The 23,691-nt window shown below is 44.8% G+C and overlaps 1 protein-coding gene across 2 annotated transcripts in view; it reads right to left on the bottom strand.

Moving 5' to 3' along the window:
• PLS3 (plastin 3) overlaps positions 1-23,151 on the bottom strand; it is a 440,804-nt gene extending 417,653 nt beyond the window's left edge. Inside the window, exon 1 of one of the 2 annotated variants that reach the window (XM_078688533.1) lies at positions 23,058-23,151. The gene's annotated coding sequence lies outside the window, so the exon portion shown is untranslated. Of the gene's footprint in view, positions 1-13,469; positions 13,545-23,057 lie in introns of those variants that run through there. The other variant, XM_078688534.1, reaches the window with a different exon arrangement.
• Between the last annotated feature and the right edge of the window lie 540 nt (positions 23,152-23,691).

The following is a 23,691-nucleotide window of genomic DNA, read 5'->3' as shown; positions in this document are numbered from 1 at the left end:
CTTCATCGATAAGAAATTGAGCTTTTGGCCTGAATCTTCTACCAGGCACACCTTCACTCACGCCATCATCACCCACACACAATATTTTGTTGGCACCCTCAACACCAACAATGTCCCTTACTGTTTCCCTGTTGTCTACAACAGCTACTTTGTCTGTATTGCCACTTCTACACATCTTAGAGAAGTGTCCTTTCCTCCCACACTTCCTACAGACTTTATCAATTGCAAAGCATCTCCTAAAATCTGAGTTATGAAAAGTACTCCCACACCTACTGCACATCCTTCCCTGAAATCTGTTTCTATCATTGCTAGAGAACCCATTGTTGAACCGCCTGGGACCTCTATCATTAAAATCTGCGCCTTTCTTGTTCACCGCAGCAACTTCATCCTGTTCAACACAAGAAACACCATTCCCTTGCACATTATCTTTCCCATTATCTCTCTTTTCCATCTCTTTCATACACGCATTTGACTCCTCAACTACCTTCGCAATGTCAATGGCCATCTGTAAAGTAGGATTTTTTGCAGCCCACAGTTTTTCCTGCATCTTTTTATTGCGACATTGCACTATTAACTGATCTCGTATCATTTCGTCTCTTATCTCTCCGAAGCTACATTTGATGGACAGTTCACGTAGCCTAGCTACAAATTGGTCTACTGATTCATCGCTCCTCTGGGGTTGGGTATAAAATTTATGCCTGGCCATAACGATATTTACCTCCTTTGCATATTGCTTCTTCATGCGAGCTTTTGCTTCTGTGTATACATTGGTTATTGCCCTCCCATCTTGGTTTAGTCCCACTGGAAGGTATTTAAATGAACGCTGTCCTTCTTTGCCTAGAGCGCTTAATAAAAGGGCTTTTTTCCTTGTTGCGCTGAAATCCTTACCATCAAGCGCTTCTATATAGTTCTCAAAGATATCTATCCATTCATCCCACTCAATGGGTGGATCTCCAGTAGTTTGAAGGAACATGGGAGGAACAATGACATTAAGGTTTTCCATTCTTATCAATTAAAAAAAAAATGTAGACACTACTGTTTTACACAACCAGGAGGTGATTAATCTAAACTGAAATCAGTACAGTCATCACTTCATTTTGGTAAAATGTGCTTCAAAACTACTCGTTTTTTTTTTAACTCTACTTTTTTTTTAAAACGAGGTGTTCCTTTTATGTGGTTTGTAGAAGCCGGTTGATTAGTGATTAGCCTTGGGAGTATCTTGAAATTACTTTACCTCTTGCTCGTTATACTGGTAAAGGAAAACAAGGGTGTCACTTTTCACTTGCCTGGAACAGCGCTCGTTTAGCGCAGTTAATTGGTGGTTAGTCGGAACGATGTTTTAGACTTTCCTTCGTTAGACTCTCCAATGTTTTAGATTCTCCTGTGTTGAATCGGCAAAAGGGAAAAAACGAGCGTGTTACAAATCACTCGAAACAGCGCTCGTACAGCGCGTTGTCATGGCAACAAAATGGCGTCTACGTTGCGTGCTTACGTAGTTTCCGCCTAACGCTGCCTGACGCTGATCGCCTGACTTCCGGTAGTGGATTCGTTGCGACGTCCACAAAGGCTGGTTCGAGCACTCTTCTACAATGGCTTGTTCGAGCACTCGAAAGGTAAGCGCTGACTGCTCGCGCTATCTTCTGCTTGAACTTCAAAAAAAAATGCAGAGATTTAAAAGATGCAAGTCTTTCCAGTAGATCGCGTCTTGTTCCCACAATCAGTAAAAATGATAAAATTAGTGCTCGGCCGATTAATAAGCAATTGAAGGAAAGTAGGCACAACAATTGTTCATTTTACTCCAAATATATATTCAAAAGAGGAACGTTTACCACTGTCAATAAGTACAGTTGAGCAGAAGAAAAAGGTTAAGTCTCTTAAACTCACCAAAAGTTTGGATATTTCTTGGACTCAGCAAAAGTTCGAATATGTAGTCAAATCCTTTAGTCATTGATGTTGATCATACCAAAATTGTCCTGTTCTTTTGTGAGTTTTCCCATAAAGATAAGGTAGTTTCTTTCCCGGGAAATTTAAAGTCTTGTGAATTCCACTTACTTCTGGTGATCTCTTCCTCTTTGGATTTCCTTTCCAGTGGAGAATCTTTTCTTTTAATTGTTCAACAAACGAGGTATTTCTTAAAAATAATTGCGTGGTTCCTCTCTCACCAGTGGAGTTTTTCTCCCTCTGTGGTTGTTTAGCTCACGCTGCTCATCGTCGCCATGTGATGTAAATGAAGATAAAAGGCTGGTAATCAAGTATATGGCATTTATTATGCACCACAGAGAATAACTGGTGATCCCATCAGAAAGCAGGGAGCTAACTGACAAGGCAGAACAGGATAGAGAATGACATCAGGGAAATGGAATGTCAGGCTTAAAGGGATACAGCAAAACATAAGTATAGAAAATACAACACACATCTATTCTCTTGGTGCATTCTGTTTTTAGCTTCAAGTATCGGTGCCCCTCAAGGTTCCGCTAGCTGCACCCCACTACCTAAGATGCCAAAAAACTGGTGCCCGTTTGGACCCAGTAAAACAATGAAATAGAAATATGTCAACTTCTGCACTCTAATATGTCTATAATATCAATTCATATTGATATTATAGACATATTAGAGAGCCGAGTTTGGCATATTTCTATCTCAGAGAAATCGATTTGTTGTATTTTCAAGAGGTTTTGCCTTTCCCTCCGTAGTTTCAGCCCTGCATGCGTATGCATTGTGCTTTATATAATGTTGGCATGTGTGCTTAACAAGGAGAAAGGGGCCGGGTCTTGATGTTGATGCCTTTTGCTGCTGTACAAAGGCGGAGGGCGCACGCACACAGCTGCTAGCATTTGTCCATGGAAAGAGAGCTTCTTTGTTACTACAGTCGGTGAAAGATAATACCACCACTTGTAAGAAGGACATCTGTCGAATTAGTCAAGAAGCACATGTTTAATGAACAGGCCTTAAGCACAACTGGTAAATTACAAACCCGATAGCACATTAAAATAGTAACCGTTATTAAAGAGAAAGTAAAAACACCACTCACTTTGCTGGCTGACCAGCACCCCAAAAAATAATCGCACAAGCTAACTTAAAAAAAAAAAAAAAAAAAATTAACTTAGCCGGTTAGAAAAAAAAGTTCAAAAGTCTGCCATTTTCCTTGACTGGCTCATTGAGAAGAAGGAACGAAAGCTGGGTTGCATCACCAGGTTGAAGCTCTAAGGCTAGTTTTGAACGGGAAACGGCCACTACAAGGAGGCCGTTTCAACGAAAACCTTAACCACGCATGCATTACAACGCATGCGTGGTTACAACGACAGCCTTTACCACGCATACTTTTACTACAAGGTAAGTAGTAAAGGCATGTGTGGTAAAGGGTACATATAAAAAAAGGGGGGATGGGGGGGGCTTCCCCCCCCCAAAAAAAAAACACTCACCTTTAGACAAGATGTGCAGGCAATCGGCATCGCAGAGGAAGGAAACGGCCGTTTTTTTCTCCTACGTATGACGTCACCACGCAAAAATACGTGGAGAAAGATAGGCGTGTAAATAGTATTCCGTAGTAACGCATGTGTGGTAAAGGCATGCGTTACAACGGAGTTCGTTGAAAAAACATACAACCGTTTTGAACTAGGCATGTTCACTGAAGGCTACTCACGAACACTAGGATTTATCGGACACAAGTGCCTAATACATCTAATCGAAAGGTTGTAGGTTAGTGTAAGAGGTGCAAGGTCATGTACCAGCAATAATACACAGCCCCAAAATATAAGTACCATAACAACAAGAGAAGACGTATCTAGAACACCTACATAACGACCGATACTTGTCATTGTGGAAGGGATGCGGCAAGGGAAGTAGTGGTGGTGGCGGGGGGGGGGGTGTAAAAACCAGGATGCGGTACGGGAGTGTTCACTGCAAACAGGTGAAATAAGGCAGAGCACAGATGGAGTGTTCAACAAGACAGAGTGCTACGGACATCGTGGTCCAGAAGGGAGTGGCAAGTAGGGACCAGATGGGAAGCAGAAGTTTGCAGGAAGGGGGAAGGTGTGGCATACAGGTAGCATGTAAGGAAAGCATTAATGTATGGGGTGACTCCTGATGTTTGCTGTGGTGGTTATGTACCTGGCATGCATATACATTGTGTTTATTTGCTCCACGCCCGACGAAGTTTGTGGACTTCAGGAAAAAATGTCCTAATTTTGAACATGGCAGATTAATAATGTCTTAAATTCCTAAGAACCAGTCAGCTTGCAGGGTGTCACAAAACTCAGAAACCTTTTGACATTCCCCCTAAGAAATACATACTTTTTATATTAAAAAATACTGAAGAGAATTAAATCGTTGTTTTGGGTTATTCTGATCAGCGGTGTTTGGCAAACAATTAGCATGGGGACTTTATAAAACAAAACACCTCTCAGTTTTATTCCCATACCCCATAACATTTGACCAGCTGATGAACCTGGGCAAACCTTCACAGGTTCAGAGTGAAACTTTACAGGTTGGAGCAAAAGTGAGTTACGTTTTTGCCTATGTTGATACGGGCTAAACAAACTATCTAAACGTAATTTGAAGAAAAAAAAAAAATTCTCAATAGGGAAAACGAATCTAGCGGTAACAAAAATCTGGCATTCTACCTCTTTATCCACTACGGGTAACAGATTAAATTTAAGCACAAACCATCTGCTTCACAAACCAAGCAGTAAGCCTTTCTTCTATGTCAATTGATGCCACGAGATTACCTGACATGCTGCAGCTTCCAGCACATTTTTTTCTCAATTCTGCATAAAGCTGGGGCATGGTCACTAAAGGATACCACAATGCCGACAAAGTTACAACAATAAAAGTAGGCATGAAACATGCAAAAATGAGAATACTAGTTTTAAAATGGCACAGAAGACAGATATCCTTGAAGAATAAGCATTGGCAAAGCCAACAGATGTTGGCAGCAAGATCCATTCGCTTTCCAATGCTTTTTTAGGTTAAATAAACACCGTCAATGCACATGCATCTGCATGGCCATCTTTGATTAAGATTTATTAAAACATTACCAATGTGTTTAAGGTTTGCCTTCATGCTTGTGCACATCTACAGCAGATATCATCAGAATTATAATATCTTCACTGACCCAGTTTAAACACGGCTTCTGACGATTCAAATGCAGCCATCAATGATTTGGTTTGTTTAAATAAAAAACAATGAATTGGAGCCCCGACACATGCGCATGCATGCGCACTTGCAAGCGACCAGGTTGAAATGGCCCAAGACATTTTAAGATGGACACAGCGAGGCTGGTGCCAAAGAGTAAATACAAAATATATGCTAAGTGGAAGAGGGACGCGATAGCAATGGAAGGGGAGAAGAATATTGAAACAATGAGATGAGGAGCAGTCAGGCAAGCAATGGAGCAGCTGGGAGAGAGGAAAGCCACACAGAGGGTCCAGAGGAGTAAATAACCGAAATCAATATCAAAGCCATCCAATTATGAGCAAGAGGCTGGCCCAAAGCCCACTTCAAGCGTATGTTATGTACTAGAAACAACTGCTAAACTTGTCCGTAGCAAAGACCTAAAAATACTGAGACTAAAACTGAGGAATAGAGGGTAGGACATCCAAAATTGTTTCAGGAGGGACACAGACGAAGTCAGCAGCGCGTAGGGAAAGCATACTGAAAGGATTGGGTTTTCAGCTTTTACTAAATTTGTAAGACTTTCTTGGAGAGCCAGATCTTGTTAATCAGAAATACAAAAACAGACGCTGCAACAGCTTTACCTCGCAGTCAACCAACACGCACCACAGAGTAGCCTAGAGGATAGGGGCCGACCACAAAGCACAAACCAACAGCGTTTGCCAGGCACCCATCAACGTTTAAAGTCTCAGGTTACATGTTCTATGTTACATGGTAAATGTTACATGTTAAATGTTGTACAATGTCAAACACAGGGAAGCCAAGCCTCTGTAACCCAGGCTATCAATAACATACCCTGTACAGCAAGCGAGCCACGCGTTTCTGTATTGTATTATATGTTGGTTTAAAAAACCAATAAAAAATTTTTTAAAAAAAAGAAAAGGCCTAGACTGACCCGCAGGCATTTCAAAATCTAGGGACATCTAGATAGAGAGAGTGCTGGCCTCCGCCAACTGTAGAGCCTCAGAAAATGTCCAGTTTCTCGCCAGATATTGTGGGTAACCCAAGAAAAGTGCTTTAAAAGTGAGGCAGGAGATTTTGAAGGAGGTCTACAGTTGAAGAGGAAGCCATGGAACTGAATACGAAAAGTGGTGTTATTGTCAAGTTAATTAGCCTCTAAGACAAAAGAAAGCAGCAAAGTAGGATAGCCTTGAGCGGGAACAGTAAGGAAGAGCAGACATGAATGCACTTCTGTCATGCAGTCCTGACATAATGAGTGACTGGAATATGGAACAAGAAGGGCTTGGGTCTTAAGAATATGCAGGAAGAAAACAGGTTGGCACGAGATTTCCCTTGTGGCTTCTGAAGCAGAGTCTATTTTAAAGTGACGCTCAGAGTTCACTGCGTCAGAGGTCAAAGGTGAGACATTTAAGTGGGCAACAGGAAGAGCAAAGTGCAATGAGATTTCTGGAGGAGGTGATTTAAAAAAAAAACTAGGTCTTCGGGTAGACTGATTTTAGGAAGTAATGAAACATCTGCCCCTAAATAGAACTAAAACATTGAAGCAGGAGGAAAATAACGGCATGTAAGGACATTTTCAGAAAGTGCTTGGTGTTGTAAACATACTGGTGGACAGGAATGCCATGTAGATGTTCACTAGGATGGGGCCTTGGTCGACCCTTGCATTACCACAAAACCAATGGGATTGAATCAGTCCTGGGATTTCCCACCTGGATGCGCTAAAGAAAAAGTAAACTAATCATGGGCTTTCCCCTCAATCCTCCTAGTGGATACCAGAATGGAAGGGAGCATCCCTTCGATTACCATATCAAATGTCACTGAGTGATGTATACACACTGACTAGTACCGCCCATATCCAGTACACAAGAGGCATCAGCCATCACCTGAACAGCAGTACCGCCCTTATCCAGTACACAAGAGGCATCAGCCATCACCTGAACAGCAGTACCGCCCTTATCCAGTACACAAGAGGCATCAGCCATCACCTGAACAGCAGTACCGCCCATATCCAGTACACAAGAGGCATCAGCCATCACCTGAACAGCAGTACCGCCCTTATCCAGTACACAAGAGGCATCAGCCATCACCTGAACAGCAGTACCGCCCTTATCCAGTACACAAGAGGCATCAGCCATCACCTGAACAGCAGTACCGCCCATATCCAGTACACAAGAGGCATCAGCCATCACCTGAACAGCAGTACCGCCCTTATCCAGTACACAAGAGGCATCAGCCATCACCTGAACAGCAGTACCGCCCTTATCCAGTACACAAGAGGCATCAGCCATGACCTGAACAGGAGTACCGCCCTTATCCAGTACACAAGAGGCATCAGCCATCACCTGAACAGCAGTACCGCCCTTATCCAGTACACAAGAGGCATCAGCCATGACCTGAACAGGAGTACCGCCCTTATCCAGTACACAAGAGGCATCAGCCATCACCTGAACAGCAGTACCGCCCTTATCCAGTACACAAGAGGCATCAGCCATCACCTGAACAGGAGTACCGCCCTTATCCAGTACACAAGAGGCATCAGCCATCACCTGAACAGCAGTACCGCCCTTATCCAGTACACAAGAGGCATCAGCCATCACCTGAACAGCAGTACCGCCCTTATCCAGTACACAAGACGCATCGGCCATCACCTGAACAGCAGTACCGCCCTTATCCAGTACACAAGAGGCATCAGCCATCACCTGAACAGCAGTACCGCCCTTATCCAGTACACAAGAGGCATCAGCCATCACCTGAACAGCAGTACCGCCCATATCCAGTACACAAGAGGCATCAGCCATCACCTGAACAGCAGTACCGCCCTTATCCAGTACACAAGAGGCATCAGCCATCACCTGAACAGCAGTACCGCCCTTATCCAGTACACAAGAGGCATCAGCCATCACCTGAACAGCAGTACCGCCCTTATCCAGTACACAAGAGGCATCAGCCATCACCTGAACAGCAGTACCGCCCTTATCCAGTACACAAGAGGCATCGGCCATCACCTGAACAGCAGTACCGCCCTTATCCAGTACACAAGACGCATCGGCCATCACCTGAACAGCAGTACCGCCCTTATCCAGTACACAAGAGGCATCGGCCATCACCTGAACAGGAGTACCACCCATATCCAGTACACAAGAGGCATCAGCCATCACCTGAACAGGAGTACCGCCCTTATCCAGTACACAAGAGGCATCAGCCATCACCTGAACAGGAGTACCGCCCTTATCCAGTACACAAGAGGCATCAGCCATCACCTGAACAGCAGTACCGCCCTTATCCAGTACACAAGAGGCATCAGCCATCACCTGAACAGCAGTACCGCCCATATCCAGTACACAAGAGGCATCAGCCATCACCTGAACAGCAGTACCGCCCATATCCAGTACACAAGCGGCATCAGCCATCACCTGAACAGCAGTCCCACCCTTATCCAGTATACAAGAGGTATAGAGTAGTCTTGGTGCCACAGCAGGGGCACAAGCCTGATTGGTAAGGCCAAAGAACACCACAGGGACAACTGGGTATGTAGTTCACAAGTGACGTGCTTTGCAGAAGCTTTCCAGCAAAGGGAAGACTTGTGATGGGAAGTAAGTTGACAAATTAGAGTGCTTTTTTCCCTCTAATGTAAATATTTTGCTAATATAAGTCTTCCCTTTCTACACACTTCCGGACAGTCTCCAACTTCCCATCCCGTATTGCACGATGTACATATCAGCCATTACGGTGCATGTGGCTAGAAGTGCATGGAAAAGGTTTACAAATAGACTATATGTTAACAACATTATTTGCAGTGTGTTTACCTGGAAATCAAGTTACGCATATGTATGCCCTAATAACTTGCATTCTGTGCACACGCCTTCAGCTATGTGCGTGGCATGAAATATATACCTTATGATATGTTCAAATCTCGTAACTACGACAGGTAAAAAAAACCTTTATGATGTGCCCCTTTCTTCACTTGTATCATGTCTGATATCGCTGCATCACATAACACACTGAACCGTGCAGGGCTGACTGGAGGTGCTTTTATACAATTCCACTGAGGAGCCAATGGAGAGGGGATGATGCCTTTAGAATCTACCGAGAACCACAGGGGGAAACAGAAACCCGAGAGTGCATGCATTTGTAGCATGTATCAATAAACTATACTTAGATAAAATACATGCGCTGCAGCCAAAACCTGGAATCCGCAACCCCATGGGGGGGTGTGGAGGAAAAAATGAACTAACATGAAACAGAGAGCAGAGTGGAGGAGGGATGAGGGAAGGAAGTCGGCTGACAACACGCAGAGCTTGGAGACGTGCATGGGAAACGGAAGCCAAGCACATGAGGACAGAGGCAGGAGACAAACCAGAGCTCGGATCCGGAGAGCTCTGGGCTTACGTGAGCTAATAAAACCGACGCTCATGCAGTCCGCAAATACAGTTTTAGTGGCCACCGTCGTGCACTTTTTGTGACTCGGACCAAGACGTCAAGAGAACCACTCACTACCCGTCATTACAGAATATATTTTTCAATCTGCAGAGCACAATTGGGATTTTCTTAGCCGGTAGAGAGAAACCTTGAATTTTAATAAAAGGCAGGAGGCACATCAGTGGACTTCTCCGTGCACCATTAATAGGTTCACACTGCATAAATAGTGTGCTCCATCTTGCCTTGCCTTGAAATTCAAGTTCACTTTTGCACTCAAAGTTGCTGTTTGAACTAAAATTACATATCCCTCGTCTCCCCCTTCCCCCCGCCATTCTGTTCCTTTCCTGCAAGTTAGCGTAATACCCTCCAGCGAACAATTAAGAGTTTTTTTAATATATGTAAGACCTGTACTTGAAATCTCTCCAGCATTTAGCTGTTTCAATGCCTATTCATCTATATAATATGGGATTTACAATAACTGAAGAGTCAGTCATGAGCACCTCTTCAGACCGCACCCCACCCCTCCCCACGTGCTGGAAGGCCCAGCAGGACACGCGGACAACAGCAAAGACTTTTTGGAGACGGACACACACTACTGCCAGCTCCTACACACGGCTCTGGCGCCAGCGAGCTGTGGTCGTCGAAAACCGAAACATCAAAACACTGAACGTGTGGGCAAGCGCGCCTCAACAGCGCCTAATCATCGGTTCTGGGGGACCATTCATATCTCCCACTTTAGCATCAGCAGCACAGACGGGAAGCTGGTCTGGTCACACACATTCCACCGGGCTGAGGTCACGGGCACCAGAGCTGGCAAGGGCAAAGCCGCAGCTCTTTTGTGTACCTCCGCCGTACATACGGGAAGGCTGCGTGGGAGGGAGGCGAGGGGTGGCAGCATGTTGATGATAAGTTCGGAGTCAAAAACTAAAACAAAAGAAATTAAAGCGGTCACATCATCAGCGCTTTTTGTTTTTAAAGGTGTTTGTCCTAAACTAACTTTGAACTCTGTATGCATCAAGTACTACTACGAGGCCACTAGCCCAGGGGTCTTTAACTTCTTCAGGCTCTTAACCCCCCCCCCCCCCCCCACCCCACGGACAAAAAAAATCTTCACAATTATTCTATTAAATAGGCTATGTTAAATGATGTATAGGCGTATTTAAACATTACATTTTTAAAACGGCATCAGAACTTAACTGCAATCTCTTGTCCAGAGCCTGGCGCTCCCCTGGGATCACTGGAGGCCTCTCTAGAAGGGGCCGCCACCCAGTTTGAAGACCCCTGCCCTATTGCAATGCTTAAACAACGCACTTCATAACCAACAGGGATTTCACGGATCAGCATTCCATTCCAGTGGTTTTAGTTCATCTCTACCGCTGCATAAAGGGGCGAACCATATGTTAACCAGTTTTGGCCCACGACACAAAAGCGGACTACCCTGAACGGCAGTGAGACGTCTTCACCACACACAAGTAACACTAGGCACTTTCCAGCCAACTTTGGCCTCCAGTGAGGTGTAGATCATGGCTCATGTGTGCCGTATCACCAAAGCACAACTGCCACGCTGATGGCAACTTTTATCTCTGCAAAGCGTGACAGCACATAACCACAAAAAAGAACAGCGCTAGTGTGTAGCTTTTTCAGTCTGAACACACTGTTCATTTAAAAGCGTTAGCAGGTAGCTGAAAAAAACACTACTGAAATAAACAGTCTTTAAAGGAGGCATCTTTAAACAAGAGTTAAAAGTATAAAATGTTGAGCAGATTCTTCCCGCTAGGTTTCTTTCCTTTATAGTTATATTAAGCCTTTCATACCAACTCTATTTCGGGGACAGTTCGTTTTTGTCAATCGTGGATATATATTTATGATACGGGTCCCCTTCTTACAGTGCAAGTCAATCGCCACATTAAAAACAATCATTTCCACAGCAAACTCAGGCACTTGTCTGTTCATAATAAATTGTGGGAAACCAAATACAAAATATCTACTAAAAACAGAGGATTTATAAGGGCCACTTTCCCCTTTGCCTCGAAGAGCATACAATCTACTTGTGAAAATTCCCATCAGTCGTCAGGAAATGCTGTATGTGAAACACCGCATTCTCGCTGGACAGACACAACAAGACATTCCATGGATTATCAAGGGTCGGAAACATTAGAGGCTAGAACAATCCCAACCAATCGGCTTACTGCGACTATCTACTCCATGCTGTCTGCATTCCACAATCAATGAAAGCCTTTCCTTTGCTAAAGTGAGGCAATTTGAAGAAAAAAAAAAAATCACTGGAAATTTCAAAAAAAAAATATAATAAATAATAAAAATGCCAATGGTGAAGGGCCGGTAAAAAAAACAATGCAAGTGATTATTTCTCTGTATTTCGAAGTGGCCACACTACCCAAAACGCCTTTCTGTGCATATAAACATGAGGGACAGCAGGGGAGTAAAATCCACTACCTTAGTACATAGAGGCTAAACATTTTAATTTGTAGGTTTGTAAAATGTTTCTAACCACCTTCCAGTGGTTCAGTGTACATGTAGGACTGGCGGTTGCAACACAGTAAATTTGCTGGAACCAATTTTAGGTCTCCCTGGATAGGCAGTTTTCGCCAAACCTTAAATGAACAACCTTGACCTTGTTCCTCATGTGACCAGTCCAGCCCGAACTGCCAAACCAGGTCTTTCCTGGACCATAAACTAACATCCTGGGACCGGTTTTGGGGTAACACCCCTCATCAGCCATGCTAGCTTGAATCCAGTGGCAAAGTGAGCAATGGACCCACATCTGGGCATACCCTGCCAACTTAGGGCGAACAAAGCAAACACAAGGAGATGTAGGACTGAGTGATGAAACCCCAGTCTCACTTTGCCTCCAGACGATGATGAATTCAACCCAGATCTGTGACTGGGAGTGAGGGTCTGAAAAGTTTAATTACTCCGTCCATCATCTCCTTATGTTTGCTATGTCTATGACTTGACCTGTTTTTTAAGTCAATCCTACAAGACAGCATTTGTGCTGTCTGTTTCAAGGTATACTGTGCTTTACCGACAACAGAGGGAACCTGTCCATACCTTACCATTGGTTGGCTTTGTCACTTAATTGCCGGCTTCTTATTCGCGCCCCAGCGTGTCAAATATGTGTTTGTCCCTCTCATGAAGGGATTGCCTCTGTAACAGCGCTTTAACTGCCATCTCTGCTCCCATTGCTTGCTTTACAAGCATTACTTTTTTCTTTTGTGTTGAGCACTCAATGAGTGCATGTTTTCAAGCCATCTCCCTGGTGTACTTCACTCCCAGTCTTGCTCTCCGTTGCGCGCCCCTCTCCCAGTTGTGCTCACCAGTGTGCTTGTTCCCATTACCTCTCCCCTACTGACTTTCCTTTGTTGCTTCCACGTTCCTTCCCCCACCCTTACTTGCGTTGTTGCTCCAGCAATGGTTCCCCCCAGCATTCCCATGTAGCTTTTGCATCCGATTCACTTCTCTCCATATTGCTTCATCCCCCACCATTGATTCCGTGCTCTACCGTTTCACTTTAAAAAGTATTTTATTAAACAAGAAGAATCCACAAAAGTATGGTATAGTGTGGTCCCTACAATGGTGGGGAGCACACAGTGATCTTTAAATACCTCTCACACACCAAAAGGGCCCTTGGTGTCATGCTTCATCATTGGGGTCTTCGCATCCCTCTACGGAACGCAGCGTGCTGCTGAGCAACGATTACGTGGGAGCACTGAATTTTAAACCATGTGTGGTGTGTGGAGGTATTGGATGGTAAGTGAGTGGTGGGGTCAGAAGTGAATAAATGTGTGGATGTTAAAAAATACCTGGCACGTGAGGTCTAATACATTTTTAATGGGCCTCCTTGCTGGTATTGTTAAAAGGGGTGCGGTGGAGGTATTTTGTATTTTAATGTACAGTACCTCATGTGTGAGTCGACATGTTCCGAAGCAGGAGCTTCTTCTTCAGCACGGGTGCACAGATCCCCACTTTACTCACGTCAGGGTGTCGATGGGCGTAACTGTTAATCAAAATATGTTTAATCAAGGTAAGAAAGACTAAAATGTGCCTGCCTTTTTTTTCTTACTCACAAGTACCTGCAACGAGGACCTGAAAAAGAGCACACAGGAAGAAAACACGTGGTATTTAGTTCAAAATATCCAACATGATGGTACAGTGACCTAGAAAAAAGTGATGGCGGCACTCTAGACAGAATATGTCATCCTATTTCAGTGAAGTGCCCTGTAAAGGAAAAATGGACAAGTACAAGACATACATATACAGAACATAAAACACACGCTCTATTTGGATTTTCACTAAATGTTGTTGTAGTCTGGGATTTAATAGATGAGGTAAAAATAGTCAACTAATGCATACTTGCTGCCATTCATGTGGTTGGTATCATGAGCATTCAAAACGGTGGGATTGCTGTGCTTCATAGCAACCTACAAAGCGTGCAGTAGAGCAAAACACAGTCATGGACCTGCCGACCAATGCATTACTTACTTGAGAAAGGTGTACTGCATTCCTGTTATCTATCTTGGCTGTGCCGTACTTACAAAAGGAGGAGATTCCCAGTGCTCGACTATCCCAACCGCATCCTGTTTTCCACACAATGGGAATACCAAACCCCGAGGAACCTAGTGATGGAGTGCATCACTTTGGCATTAACAAGGAACTTCTTCCAGTATGAAAAAAACACTATACTTACAGAGCCACGGCACCAGCATGGGAAGCACTTTTGCCCCTAGTTTGGCCAGCCTCTATGTTCACCACCTGGAAGCTCAAAAAATCCTCCATCAAAGTAACCCCTACAGACACAACATAAAATCCTGGAGATGCTACATAGACGATGTCTTGGTCATCTGGGAAGGTGATTACCAATCAGTTGAACAATTTATGGAATGGCTCAAAACACAGAACACCTTTCTAAAATTCACAAGCTCAGTATCATGTGATGGTGTTTCTGGACCTCAACATTTACCCAGAAGGAGGGTTTCTAAAGACTACCACCCACTTTAAACCTACATCAAGAAACTGTCTCCTGAGGTACGATAGCTTCCATCCACGTCACCTACGTGATAATCTCCCTTATGGCCAGTTCCTCCGCCTCAGACGGAACTGCTCCGACGTGAAGCATTACAAGACACAAGTAGTGGACCGCAGAAACAAACTTCACAACCGGATGTATCCGACACCAGTGATAGACAGGGCCATGAAAAGAGCACGCAACAACAATAGGGATGCTCTTTTGGAGGAAAGGGTACAAAAAGAACCAAACAAAAGGCCCATCTGTGTAACCACCTTCAATACCCACTCCAACGAGATTTCAAAGATTGTGAACAGACACTGGAGGACTCTGGTGTCCAGCGACCTGAACCTAGAGAAACCCCTGTTCGCCCACAAAAGAGGCAGGAACCTCAAGAACATTCTGGTCCATATCAAGCCACGCAACAATCAACCAGAACAGCCTACTGTCCAATCGGTCCAGGGCCATCATCCTTGTGGCAATTGCAGTAGCTGCCACCTAACGAAAAAAAGAGTAGACACCTAAAATTCAGGAATGGAAGTGAATAGGAACAAAGAAAATTCACCTATTGCAACATTAAAAATGTCATATATATGATCACTTGCCCGTGCGGCCTTGAATATATTGGTATAACATCGAGACCGGCTAAGATCAGAATTGGCGAACACAAGAGTAATGTCAGGTGGAAAAAGAGTATGACCAAAATGGCTTCCCAATTTCTAACAGACACACACTGTGAATGACCTCAATTGGACCATAATTGAACAGCTCCCCTCAGAAAAAGGCCTTTGAGAAAGAACAACGTTGGGTGTTCCGTCTAGGGACCAATACTGATGGGCTTAACGATGACATCCGTGGAGTAAGCTGAATTAGATTTTTGAAGGGGGTTTGTCCCCGATCTGTTATAGCCAAACACTACCTTGAAATGGCCCATGAACCTTTCTTTGGGATATGTCTCCAAGAAATAGAACATATGGAGCTTGCGTGTACATTACACCACCACCATTTTAGTTTTCACCCCCCAAAAAAAGGCTAAATTTGAGTTTATGCTCTTATATGTGAGGTCCCACAATGTTTGCTTAACTACCTGGCACTGTTAACTATCCTACATAGTCGTGCATACCATGACGTGGGTACTGCCCCCCCCCCCCACTTTTTTCTATACTCTGGATGCTAAACTCCATGTATCTATTGCCAGGCGTTATTTACCAAAAAAACAAACTCGGACCAACCATAGTGACTATTTGCCATTGTATTAGTATTTTTACTGCCACCATCCTATGGTTCTAATAGCTATAATACTTGAAAGAAATTAAAGACACCATGGGGCAGTGTTTCCCGCTCATGATGCCAACCACATGAATGGCAGAAAGTACGCATTATTTGACTATTTTTACCTCATCTATTAAATCCCAGACTACAACAACATTTAGTGAAAATCCAAATAGAGCGTGTGTATTAGGTTATGTGTATGTATGTCTGGTACTTGTCCATTTTTCCTTTACAGGACACTTCACTGAAATAGGATGACAAGTCTAGAGAGTGCCGCCATCACTTTTTTCTAGGTCACTGTACCATCATGTTGGACATTTTCAACTAAATACCACGCGTTTTCTTCCGGTGTTCTCTTTTTCCCAGGTCCTCATTGCAAGTACTTGCGAGTAAGAAAAACTAAGCAGGCATATTTTAGTCTCTTTCTTACCTTGATTAAACATATTTTCTTTAAATAGTTACGCCCATTGACACCCTGACGTGAGTACGGTGGGGATCTGTGCACCCCGTCCTGAAGAAGAAGCTCCTGCTTCAAAACATGTCGACGTATAGTACATTAAAATACAAAATACCTCCACCACACCCCTTTTAACAATACCAGCACAGAGGCCCAATAAAAATGTATTAGACCTCACGTGGCAGGTATTTTTTTACATCCACACATTTGTTCACTTCTGACCCCACCACTCCCTTACCATCCAATACCTCCACACATAGTTTAAAATTCAGTGCTCCCACGTAATTGTTGGTCAGCAGCACGCCGCATTCTGTAGATGGATGCGGAGACCCCAATGATGAAGCATAACACCAAGGGCCCTTTTGGTGTGTGAGGGGTATGTAAAGAACACTGTGTGCTCTTCACCATTGTAGGGCCCACACTATACCATACTTTTGTGGATTCCTCTTGTTTAAAAACTTGTGTATGGGGAGACCGAATCCACTTCCTCTCTCCACTCCCTCTTTGTTGTGTTTGTTACACTTTAAAAAGTAAACAAACAAAAAAAAGTTTGCATGCTTTTTACCTTTAGTTACCGATCCAACTCGGATCAGTGAAAAATATACCTGTGTAATTTTTGTAGGTGCAAGCATGCGTTGGGCACGCTTACAAAATGATGTGGGTGACCCCATCTAGGGATTTTTTTTTAATATACTTCAGCCACACTGGAAAGCATCAGGGATTCTCTGCAGCGCGGCTAAAAACTGTTGGTAAAGCAGATAGGTCACAATAGCGAGACAGACTGGCTTTGCTAACGCTGGGTAGTTTAGAAAATCTGTTCACTAACTGGGGCACAAGCTATAGCCTCTGTGCATACATCTGAACGTAAGCAGCTCCTACGAGTCCAAAATAAAAACAGATTATTGGCGCAGCAAGCAAGGCAGGAAGTGGCAAAATAAATACAACTAAACCACTTCTTCCAACTGCAGCCAGCCCATCCTAAGGTAAACACCTTTTCTAGCCCTAGTGTTTAACTACTTTTCACGAGGATAGTCTATATAGATCTTTCAGACATAAAGTATATCTGCCACTGAAACTGAAAAAGGACTTCAGTAAGTGATTGAACAGTTGGAGCTTTTTGTTCCAGCAGTCAGTAAAAGGTGCATCTTCGAGCTGCCTACCAGTAAGCACCTGTAATTCAGCGCCAATAAAACACGTATGAAAAACACGTTATGGCAATGCGATGTATTAATACTGCAAGCTTTAAGTGGTGCAAAGCTCCATAAAGGCTATCAGCAACGTGAAGAGGTCAACCCAGGAACAGATACACTGCAAAGAACCACGTCCTCTTGAAGGCTTAGCCTCAGAACTATTCCGCCTTCTGCAGGAAAATTACTCTGGCTCTCGACTCTCGTGCTCCCCTAAAGAACCTTCAGAGCAGGGGTAGACCCTCTACCCCTTGGTTCAGCGAGGAACTGAAAACCCTGAAACATGAATGTAAACGGGCTGAGAGGAAATGGAGGCATGGTTACTAGGATGTGGACAAGCTGTCCTGGAGATTAAAAATTGCAGAATATAGGAAGAGGATCAACAGGTCTAAAGCCGACCATTTTGCCACCTTGATACTTAATGCCCCCAATAGTGCTAGAAGCATTTTTAACATTCTTGGAGGATAGTCGTACTGTGGCTGCCAATGTCAACCTGGAGGGGGCTACCTTGGGCTCTCTTTCTGAGTTTCCATCCTTGGAGCCTGAGGATTTTTGTAGGCTAGCTGATGGTATTGCATCTGGCTCTCCCTTGGATCCACTGCCTGGTAAGATTTGGAAAGAATTTAGAGCAGTGTTGTTCCCCACGCTTCGTTTGATGTGCAATCAGTCTCTCACTGATGGGGTGGTGCCGTCTCAGTGGAAGCAGGCACTGGTGACACCCTTGCTTAAAAAGCCCTCCCACGATCCAGAGTGCCCTAAAAAATGTAGACCCATCTCCCTCCTACCCTGCTAAAATAGTGGAACGGGTGGTGAGTAGCACGCTGTCTAAATATTTAGAACAAGTTAAGCTTCTGGAGGTGGAACAGTTTGGGTTTCGACCGGCCCATGGCACTGAAACGGCTCTGGTTGCCGTGATGGACGAACTTCAGGGGGGGGCAGGCAGCTGTACTTATTCTGCTTGACCTGTCTGCTGCCTTCTATACGGTTAACCATGAAATCCTGATAAGACGACTTAAAGAGGAGGGAGGGAGTGAAGGGCTGTGCCTTGAGGTGGTTTCAATCGTTTCTGTCAGGCAGGCAGCAGTCAGCCTCCCTCTCCTCTTTCCAATTTGGTTTTACTAGTGTCCCGCATGGCGTGCCACAGGGTTCAGCCATCAGCCCTATTTTGTTCAATATCTACTTGAAACCCCTGATGACTGTCATCAAGCGTCACAATATTGAGATTGTTAATTATGTGGATGACACGCAATTAATTCTCTCTTTGGAGGGAGCCCAGTCAACCTCTCTTGATGAGTTTCACAGTTGCATGCGAGATACAACATTGTGGCTGAGAGATAACTCGGTGCAATTTAATGCGTCCAAGACGGAGCTGCTTTACTGCTCCCCGGAAAGGATTCATCCCGGGTTGCCCAGCAATTTTTGGCCCTCTGATCCCTCCAACTTAGTTCTGCCTGTTAAGTCAGTCCGCAACCTGGGAGTGACATTTGACTGTAAACTCACCTTGGAGGCGCATGTGACGAAAGTAGTAGGTTGTTGTCTGGTTATTATCCGTTCTTTATGGAATATCCTGCTTCCTCCTTTGGCGCGCTCTTTGATAGCTCGGAGCACTGTACTTAGCAGGGTTGATTACTGTAATGCCCTCCTCCTTGAGTCACCAAAGTTTCTACTTGCTAGGATGCACAGGCTGCAGTCAACTGCAGCTAAATTAGTACTTGGTTGGTCTAGAAGGTCCTCCGCCTCTTTGGCTCTGGCGGAGCTGCACTGGCTTCCTGTGAAACAAAGAATCCAGTTCAAATCACTCTGCCTGGTATTTAAGGCCTTGCATGGAATGGGTCTCACCTCTTTTCAAAGTAAATTTGAGAGGTATGTTTGTGCTCGAACATTATGCTCATCTGGGGCAAAACTGATAAAAATCCCTAGATTAAAAAAAAGTTAGAGAAGGTGGTAGATTCTTTGAGGTCGCTGCTGCAAAACTCTGAAACACCCTGCCTTTTGAGCTGAGACAAATAAGTGATCTCCTGCTATTTAGAAGGAATTTAAAAACATGGTTATTTCCTAAGATCTAGGGGTGAGCCTCAGTAGGTTCTGTAGGAGGTAGGCTATGTCAATTCACTATTAGCGCCAGGATGCCTGACAGGTGACAGAGCGCTCTAGAAATGCTATAAATAAATAAATAAATAAGAGAGGTACAAGCACCCTTTCCAAAAAGGCTACAGCGAGTCACATGCATTGTTCAAGAAAGGAAGCAATGCATGTGCTGAGCTGTTGGTTGATATGAAGGAGCCCCTAGGAAAATATGGCCCTAGGAGAGACATTACATCCACATGCATGTGTATCCCAAAGATATAACTGTATTGATAAATGCCACATGCACAATCTCAAACACAGGTTCTGTCCACGTGCAGAAGATGTCCGGCCTGGTCTCGTTCTGAAGACCCAGATCCCCTACAAAACAGATCACAAACGAAACTATGTAAATGGATAAATATGCCGGGAAAAGAAGCAATCTGTCTTTGATCAGCATTCCTTCCTTTTGAGGTTTTGCCATGCAGGGTGTACAGGGCATGCCATATACCCCATTATACACTTCTAAACATTCTTTGACTGTGTATATTGTGGTGGGGAAGACAAGGTTAATAGATTTACAAGTTGAAAGCACAAAGTCATATGTACACGGTGAGACGGCGTCCAAACTAAACACTGCTGATGCAATTCTGGCTTGGACTGTGGGGGAAGCACATGGAGTGCATTTCCTGAAACTGAACTCCCTGCACAGTCTCGCGCACTCCCGCCATGGCTGCGGCTTCTGAAACTACTGACGAGATAAATGAGCATGTGAGGTTACTCATTCAGTGACTCAGGCATTCTGCCTCCTGCACCAGGCACGGACTTGTTCAGAGGAAGGACGTTTCTGGATTTATTTTTTCATGGACTTAATGAAAATCAGAGCACAACTCCGTTTCAGAGAAACCACCCACTTCTCTAAAAACCCTACTAAAGTCACTATTTTCAGAAGAAACGCAATATAGGTATATGTGAGTTGCCTGCTTGCCTGGTCTAAACAGACTTTACTTCATAATAGGTATTTGCAATTTGATGAGTTCCCAAAAACTGAAAATGACATGTCTTCTTATAATCCAAGTCATATCACCATGAAAGAAAAAGCGTACTAACAGCACCTGTACCTCTTACAGCAACTGACGATATACAAATACAAAAAATGCACCATGTTTGCAGCTGTATCATACTGTGGTTCTCTGAGTTCTTCCACAATACGCAAAATAAATTGGTGCGATAGCAACATGAAATATGGTACTCCAGGGCATACAGAGCCCTTTCTATGCTTGAAGGGTCCAAAAAGCTATTTAACATGGCATGTACACAAATCTTATTTGAAACAACAAATCTAGGACAGTAGGTCTTAGGCAGAGTGCGCACTCTGTCTAAGACTTACTGTCCTAGATTTGTTGTTTCAAATGTGAATGGGTGGCAGGGTGGAACCACCGCAGAGGGCACACACCAACTTTGAGAAATTTTGATTCGATGGTATATCAGGTTGACTATCAGAACATTGAGTGCATCACCGCTATTGTACGATTCATATGTACACAAATCTGACATGAACTAAGGAAGATGGAAAGCAAGAAAGTATGCATTATGTTATGGTAAGTACATTTGTAAAGAACGCAAAACTCAACAGGAAGCGAAGGGGGTAAGATTACTAATCTCTCCGACCAGGCATAATTACTTTAATAAACAATGGTTAAAAAGAACCACAGAATGTACCTGGGGAAACAATTGGTAGTAATAAGACTGGTTAATCAACTGGGACATTGGCACACATTCTAGCAACTATCTCTCCTGCTTATAGGGGTCTATATTGTCACTCGATGGTGTTTCGAGCAAGTGCGTGTGTGTGCATATCCACCATTCCCTATGCAAAGGCCAATGAAAGCAAACAAAAGTGACAACACAAGAAAAAATGGCATCTGAGGGCACGCCTGGTTTTCTCACTCTTACAACCTGATTAATAATGGATGCATTCGGTCCACTGGCATAGGACCAGCGAGGGTTCGGAACTCCGCGGAGTCCTTGCGTAGTTACACCATTAGTTATCCCCTGAGGAAGGGCGTGGCCCGAAATGCATCGGGATTTGCTATCATGTGTAACACTGCATTGCTGATCAAGATATTTTGAATACCAACTACCCAGTGATCCTTATTAAGCCATGAACTTATAATGAGTTTAATAAACTGTGAATGTTGGATAAACACTATTGTGTGTTTGGAATAAACCTTTTTTTGAACTTCACATCTACAGTTGTGCTCGAAGGTGCTCTCTCCCAAGAGGGAGAGCAATGTATTAGATCCCTGGATCATTGACAGCACAACTGACTGGTATCTGCACTGCACTCCTGGGGGTACGCCTGATCATGCCACCACGCCCTTCAGAGGACACGCCCGATTTGTTCACCTCCCATGAACACACAAATTAACGCGCCTATTTCTTTCACGCCACATAACCCCTGGGGCACACTCCTAGTTCCTATATTTTACGCACACCCTTAAAGGGTTCGTCTAATTGACAGCCACACCTACAGGAGACACCCAGCCCTTTCCCAGCACACCTCTAATGAACGTCATCTGCCGGGTAGAAGGTACCTGACAACATCATTTTACTATTCACCTCACGGCGCGGCCATGGTAAAATAGGCGCTTCATTCCTCGTGACACAGACAGGCAGACAAACTGCCTTCCATCCATCACAGGGCTGCTGCCTGCACAGCGAGAGGTAACCCACCGTGTGCTCAGAGGAGGGCGGCTGAGAATAAATACATGAAGCCCAAGGAGGCAGTACTGACGAGAGAGACGCGCCACACTTTAATGGACTGATCCACTTTTTTGATTGCTCCGCCCCACTGAATGGTGCTAGGGCGACTGGGTGTGGGCGCTATAATACTCCTCAAACGAGGGCCTCTACTCCCGCCACTCTGCTTAAGAGCAACCACTGCTGGGTCATGCAGGGCTCAAATAAGAGGGGGGCTCGCCTTAACGGCCAATCTACATGAAAAACAATATCCCCAACACAGCTGGTAAATGGACATAATCCCACACTAATTTAATAGGTAGTTCACTCCGGTCTTACGGTAGACGTGTGTCCAAAGACAACACAGTGCGAGTGGCGAGACGCAGACACCCACGAGACACACTGCTGCCCCGGCGGTGCATCAGCCCAGACTGCGCCGGGAACCCCAAGGGGGGGGGGACCTCACCTGACCCAGGAAAGGGGCATTACATGGGGCGACTGCTTGAATTGAGTGGCCAAGAGTCTAGGCAAGCTAGAATAATACATTTGATTTTTTTGTTAATAAAGATCGGATTCTTCCTCTGAAATGTGAGACCCCCGTGCCCGCCCGGGCTCCTCTTAGCGGTCTGCAGTATTCTCAGCACCTCTTGGCGCCAGTGGTCATCGGGACTGCAGAGCGGGATGGGGTGGATACACAGCCCGCTCGGCACCACCCGCCTTCGAGCCCAGCAGCAGTCCTTCCCTCCTCTCCGACACTCACCGGAGCTCCGTCCCCTCTCCTGGTCCAGCCAGTTCCTCTGCAGTCAGTCAGCCACCACGTCTCCCTTCGCACGCTGCTTCCAGAGCCGGGCCTCAGTCATCCGCCCTCAGCGCGATCCCATTGGTCGCCGGCAGCCCCTACGCCCCTGGGGGAGGAGCTCCGTGCAGGCCCCGCCCCTGGGCAGGATACCCGCCAGCAGCAACAGGCTTGAAGTGTCTGTCGGTAGACTCCCTGATTCTACAAGCAGGGCTCCAGTCTTTGTCATCTGGTGTGCAAATCAGCAAAATGCCGCCGTGTGTTACTTGACACCTGTCTACGGGCAGTTCTCTCGCTTCAGAGACAGTCCAGCTGCTGCGCACAAAGGAGCTGCAGTCCCCTTGAAAAGGTGCATAGGAAACAGCTGTGTTAATGTGTTTCTTGTGGGGTGACGGGTTACCAGTCCCGCCCAGGGCATCTTTTTACATCGAGCTTCTAAAACATGTTATTTAGCATTTTAGAAAACTTGTGTTCCCCAAATATCCTACATAATGTACATACTTAGGTGGTTTTTTTGGACGGCAGGCTTCATCCATTGGCCTAGGCAATTGTCACATTTTATGATTTTGCTTCCACTCACTACAGCGTGGAGCAATGG

Source organism: Lissotriton helveticus, chromosome 4_1 (genome assembly GCF_964261635.1).
Source record: "Lissotriton helveticus chromosome 4_1, aLisHel1.1, whole genome shotgun sequence".
Classification (NCBI taxonomy): Eukaryota; Metazoa; Chordata; class Amphibia; order Caudata; family Salamandridae; genus Lissotriton; species Lissotriton helveticus.
Note: the sequence above shows the minus strand (reverse complement) of the source record. Positions and strands in the feature narration are given on the sequence as shown.